This window comes from Humulus lupulus, chromosome X (assembly GCF_963169125.1).
Source record: "Humulus lupulus chromosome X, drHumLupu1.1, whole genome shotgun sequence".
Lineage (NCBI taxonomy): Eukaryota > Viridiplantae > Streptophyta > Magnoliopsida > Rosales > Cannabaceae > Humulus > Humulus lupulus.
Genome location: NC_084802.1, coordinates 213,157,608 through 213,164,342, shown reverse-complemented (window position 1 = coordinate 213,164,342; position 6,735 = coordinate 213,157,608). Strand labels below are relative to the sequence as shown.

Sequence of the window (6,735 nt, the reverse complement as noted above, 5' to 3'; positions counted from 1 at the left end):
AAGCAACCTGGCCATGCCGCCCCAGAAGCCTTACCAAAGCCTAGGGTCTCGGTCCTCACCGTAAGGATATCACCTGTATCCATGGGGTCCCACCCTGACTACAAGCACTTCACGTGCTATGTGGTACTTCCGGCCCCACTGCCGTTCTCGGCCTTTCGCCGTTCTCGGCTCCATTGCCGTTCTCGGCTTCTCGCCGTATCATTCAACTATAATCACAGATAGTCTATCTCAAATAACATTTGAACATATATCAATTTAATCAAGTCTGCACCCTAACATGTAATGCAATATGGGGCCGTGCCCTGCAATCACACTATGGGCCCATGCCCTGTCCTTATGGGTGCTATAGTTTTCTTACCTGTCAATTGATAGCTTTCAACACTTGACTCCTTGAGCACGATCCCACTCGAGCCATAGCGCACACCTAAACACACCCATAGGTCAAAGTCAACACCGAACCCCAAGTCCAAAAACCTAGCCTTGGGACCAATCCCGAGCCCCCCGGGAAGTCCTAGATCCACAAACAAGGTGGTGGAATCGAGCCCCGAACCCTAGGTCAAAATCCCTCAACAAAAACCCAAAAACCCCTTTCTGTGAACAGTGCAGCGCTACAGCGCTCTAAAGAGGGTGCTGTAGCGCTACAAGAAGAACCAAACATCCCCAGAAACAGGGCCTAGCGCTACAACGCCCAAGGACTAGCACTGTAGCGCTAGTTGCAGGCAGGCAACTCTCAACTTCTTTTTCTGCGATTTCTTTCAACCATTCTCAACCCAAACTTCCCCAAACCTTTACCAAACTCAAAATCAAGCTTATAAACACTCTCCATTCATCCCAAGCATCCCCAAATCTCAAAACCCAAGCACATACATCCCAAATCTCAAGATTCACCATAGATGAACCCTAAACCCAGAAATTCAGTCAAACAACAAAGTTAAAGGCTTAGAATTCATACCATTGATGCAATTTCGACCTTGATTCATTTCCTAGACCTCCTTAGCTTGTTCATCCTCAAAGCTTGCCCAGAAATTCCCTAAAGTTCCCATCAACTCAGCTCAAACCAGCCAAACCCTTAAAACTGAAATTTCTAAAAACTTACCTCAAAAGTTGATGTGTTCTTGCTAATCCTTGCCAAATCTTCAAGTCTAACTTTAAGATCCTTGATGCTCAGCCTATCCTAGTTCCCCACTGAGCTTTGCTCCAAGAAAAATGGAGACAAATGGTGCAAGAATGCACAAACCGCCCCTTTGGAAAACCCTCTGTTTTTCTCTCTTTTCTTTTCTTCCTTTTTCTTTCTTTTCCTTCAGATTCTCACACTCTCTAACAATCCCACTCACTATATAAAGCCTCATTTAATCTATCTTTAAAAGCCAATTGACCAAAATGCCCTCCCTATTAGTTCAAATCCCTTTTTGTCCAAGTAGGGCCATTTTAGTCATTTTACCCAATTCCCGCTAATCCTCAAGTGTCTCTAATATTTTCTCGCTTGCTTCCCAATACTGAAAAGTCACCAAATAATATACCTCGATATCAAAAATAAACCCCAATATACTCATTAACTTCCTATTTATACCCCCAGGCTCGCCCCGAGCCGGGTATAAATCTCCGCCTCGACTTTCCGCTAGTCTGCTTACTGGGATCGTCTCGAGTCACAAATCATAGATACATCCACATCACAATGTGGTCTCAACAATCATCACCTATCAATACAGTTATGCCCAACATGGCCAAAATTACAATTATGCCCTTCTAACACAATCAGGGCCTACATGCATACTAACACACATAGTCATGCATCTCAATTGGTCAAATAGTCATATAACATGCTTTAAATCATAATCATGCATTTAACTCATCAAAGTCACACATAATCCCATCATGGCCTCCTGGCACGCTAATCAAGGCCCTTAAGCCTTATTAGCGAATTTGGGTCGTTACACCCATACTTTGAAAAAGGGAAACTGATGATTACACATTTTTTATGCCACAGACAAACTTATATAACATCTCCAAACTTCCCTTTTTCTTTTTACGCACGCCATTGCCTTCTCAAGAAACCCCAAAAAACAGAGCTTCAATCTTCTCCCGGAGACCGTTCTTCTACATTTTCCAGACTCAGCCCGAGAGTTCCTTGATTTCCGAAGACTCTTTACCAATCTCCACGACCATCGTTTCGGTAAGTTTTTGAATCCTTATGCTTCAAATTTTCATAATGCATGCTTCTGTATGTTGATTGTTTGAGTTCATCTGCTTCTGGTTTGAGATGCTTGTGAGTAGAATGTCTTGTAGGCGAAAAAGAGTTACGAGTTAGTTTAATAGTTTGGATCATACTTTTAGGACGTAAGACCGAAGTAAAAATTCGATCTTTAGGCTAGTTGGAAAATAGGTTTTTCCCGCCCTAAGGGGAGTTGAAAAAGCTTTTTTGAAAAACTTTTTACTTTCACCCTTTGATCCGTTTCTCAAACTGTTCGTGTAGATAGATTTAGCTTTTTGTTAGAATGCTGTTGTATAAAAGCTTGACTTTTATACTCGACCAGCGCTATTATAAAAAGCCTTTAATAATTCTCTATCCTCACCTCCCCATTTTTCTGTTTGCAGACTTTGATGCCAGATTTGTGGGGAGGTGAACGGCCCATCGACGACGATCTTCTCGCCCAGCTGCTCGAAGGCGAAGAACAACCCGCCGACCGAATTCACGAGATTCCCTTTTCACGATCTTCCTCCAGACCTCGTCCTTCTCCTCCTCAAATGGATCGTTCCAAATCTTTAGGCAAGAAAAGACCTGAATCCGACAATAATCCAAACCCTTCTGCCCAGCCTGATTCACAGGCTGGGGTTCCTTCGACCAGCGGCCGAAACAATCCTGCTCCTGACCCTAACATCCAAACTAGAGCCTGCCCTCGCCATCAGAATCTGCCTGATGTCGAGTGGTATTGTAATATCCAACATTTTCATTATACATTTTTTTATTATAAATCAGAGTTTTAATACATAAAATGTACAAGTTTACAAATTTAAGAAATAGTAATGGAAAAATAGTGTTTAAAATATCATTTTATGTTTTTAATGAGATTAAAGAGAGAGAAACTTGAGTAGTCAAGTATAGGACCCGAATGTCATATAATTTTAATTGGGGATTTTTATAAAATTAAGAAAGTTTTGCTAAAGGACTTATTTGAAAAGAATTTTAATATTTTGGGTCCAAGTGTAATTTTTAAAAAAATAATAATAAATAAATAAATAAAATAAAATAAAAGGCTTCAGCCTTTCTTTTTACCCGAGCCCCTCTCTCTCTCTCCTCAGAAAACCCCTCTCTCCCTCTCTCCCTCTCTCTCTCTCTCTCTCTCTCTCTCTCTCCTCTGCGTATTACTGTTGCCGACGACGCAGGAGTACTTTCCGGCCACCATTTTTAGCCACGCGCCGGACCGTTGGATTCAGAGGCCTCCGAACTATCGACCCACGCGGGAATCTAGAGCTCACTCGCCGATTAAACGCCTCAACCACTCGATTTAAGTTCGGCCACCCCGCGACTTCAAAGTTGCGATTCGGCCACCTCGGGCATCCGTTTGCCGATCCGTCACCACCATCGTGTTCCTCGTGTTGTGGGCTTCAAAACCCAATAACTTGTTCCTACATCTACCATAGTTGGGTGGTGGGCCCACCACGAGCCACCGCGATCCACCGTAGACTGACGGTCGAAACTTAGTGTTCGAGGTTCCGAAGTACGTTTTGAGTCTCAGAAAATCATCGTTTGACTTGTTGTGGAACCCGATCATTTTGGTATAATTTCTTTAACCTATATATTGTGATTTAATTGTGATTGATTAGAGTAATTGTTATTATGTGTATTTATAGTATATAATTATATATTATTGATATATGGAATATTTTCTGTAATTTACTGGCTGTCTGGGATTATATATATTTTTTATACAGGTTTTGATTTTGGAATTGTCCACTTTATAGCCGTTGTGCTGTCCAATTTTCTAGAAAATATTAGATATTAAATAAAGTATAAAAATACATATTTAATTGATTTTATATTAATATGGAAATTATTATGATTAAGTAATTTTAATTATTATTGTTATTATTTTGTTAAGTAAATCAAGAATACAGATTCATATATATATATATATATATGAAAAGTATGATTTATAGTAAACCTATTATCTAACCATTATTATTGTATATTAATATTTTATTAATATTTGAATATTAAAATAATATCAAATATTAGTTTCTTACAGTTATTGATATTTGTAAGACCAGTGAATTTTGGAGAAAGTATATTTATTATATCACTGGAATTGATATTATGACTAATTAATAATAATATAAATATTTATATTTATATTATTATCATTATATTGATTATTACAACTTTATGTTAAAAATATGATTTCTTTTATAAAATGACTATTTGAATATATACATCCATATACGTATTGCTATTGAAGTATTTTGTTATTAATATCGAAATAAGTTTAATTATAGACGATAATTATTATTTTTGTTGGGATTATTATTATTATTATTATTATTATTATCATAAGAGTACATTATCTTATGAGCAAGGTTTAAATCATGGTTTTATATGAAGAGTTATTTGCATTACGTTGATAATAATTATTGTTATCATTTATATAGTTTCTGGTATTATTAATATACACTATCAATAGTGTATATTTATGATTTTGATAGAATTTAATAAATGATGTGCCTTGAATAGGATTTGCATGGATTTGATTGATTGACTCTTGGTGAGGAATTTTAAAATAAGCTAAGGACCTAAGGTAAGTAAATCTCACCTTTTGTGCTTAAGTGTAAGATGCATGACTACATTGATTGTGTACATCTGATGAGTTAAGTATGGTATGATGATGATGCATATGATAAGTATGTGAAGAATGGTTATATGAACACCATAAGGGTGTTGTGTGATATGTAATTGATGAATTCTGTGATATGTGAAAGATGTCTTACTTGGTTAAGAATGATATGAATTATGTGCAAGTATGTGTTCTTATGTTGATGGATATGTGGATTACTCTATGTTCATGATTTGTTATATGTTATGATATATGAAGCGTTTAAGTTTTTAGGCTGGAAACCTTAGACCTGAGCCATAGCTCTACGTTAAGGTATAACAACGCCACCAACCCAAAGCTTCATGTATTATGACTAAAGATGTTTTGAGTTATATGAGATGTGATACAATGCCTTGATTGAATACCATCAACATCAGTCATGAACACGAACATTGGCATTTCAGCATCAGCATGTATGCATGGCATGTACAGTTATGTGATACATTATTATGTGATATAAGACCATGCATATGAATATGAGAAAAGTTATGAAATGTCTTGAAAAGTCTTATGTAAAGTTAAACATTTTAATGACACAAGGCTTAAGCAAAGTGATAATAAGATGTTTAAAAAGGGTGCCACTGTTTTGATGAAGCAATCAAGTAAGTTCAGTAAAGAAGACGGAAGTCTATAAGACTTATAGTGGCTGCCCACTAGTGTGGGCTAGGTCAGAGTTGACCATTCAGATATGTTTGCCATGTTTCCGTCTTTCTCCTCCATATGTGTAATAAGTATGGCAGCTATGGCAACGATGAAATGAGTGCTATGATGAGCCTAGCTGAGATGATGGCTAGCCGGAGGAGAACCCATGGGATTCTATATGATATGTGTAACAAGCCCTGCAGGCATTGGCTGAATCAAACAGTGTGCACAAGTGATATTGGGCCCATAAAAATGTGAAACTAAAAGAAAGAGCATAAAAGTAAAGTTTGAAAGTGCATGAGCAATAAATGAAATGCATAAGTATTTAAGTCAGCATATTAGTATATGTGCACTACAAACTCACGACATTCATGTGTATGTGTATGCATGAGATTTGCTTACTGAGCGTTAGCTCATTATGTTATTTTCCAACATTTTTCCAGGTGTGGCTTTAGCTGTTGAGCAACTTGTGGAGCACGGACTCAGTAGCAATGCAATAATGGTTTAGAGTTTTCATATGGCTGCCTTAAATTTAAAGTATTCATACGTGTAATAATTTCTTCTAATAAGTTTATATAAAAGTTTAAATTTTTCTGTATTTCTTCGTATCATTTTATTTAATTCTTTTGGTCAAGTGCCTTACATACTCGTAAACCCTAGAATTACGAGTATGTGGCAGACGTACCCTACCTTAGGGACGTTACAGGTATTTCTCCCCGACCAGCCTTGTAACTCCCAGGATGCTTGCTAACTACCTTAGGAAGTATCCTTTCACAGGGGTCACTCTCAAAATTCCTGCCGCAGACCAAAGGGCTAACCTCCCCGGGGGTGTATACAGTGCTTGGTCTCGGTACCACATAGAGGCGGGGGCTGTGCTCCCGCTACATCCTTTTTATCAGGGGGTGGCTAATTATTTTGATGTCGCCCCCTTCCAGATTACTCTAAATGGATATAGAATGCTGGCCGCACTCTATATCCTGTACAAACTTAAAAAATGGCCAGAACCTACCCCCATGAGATCAATTATCTTTTTGATCTCAAGTCCAACCCTCAACAGTATGGGACGGGCTTCTTCCATCTTTGTCACCAGGAGACAAACCGGACGTTCCTGAGTGCCACCACGCACATATCCAACGTGGGGCAGTACAGCAAGGAGTACTTCCTTACTCCGGACATAACCAACAACAACTTGGCCTTCGCTCGAGGAGGTAAGTGCTGCTTTTAC

General features: G+C 38.3%; 1 long non-coding RNA gene across 1 annotated transcript; it reads left to right on the top strand.

Moving 5' to 3' along the window:
- Positions 1-3,300: 3,300 nt before the first annotated feature.
- Positions 3,301-6,214, top strand: LOC133804319 (uncharacterized). The gene is made up of 3 exons (XR_009878422.1): positions 3,301-3,777; positions 4,730-4,793; positions 5,954-6,214. It is a non-coding gene; the product is annotated as an uncharacterized LOC133804319 (long non-coding RNA).
- Positions 6,215-6,735: the final 521 nt, after the last annotated feature.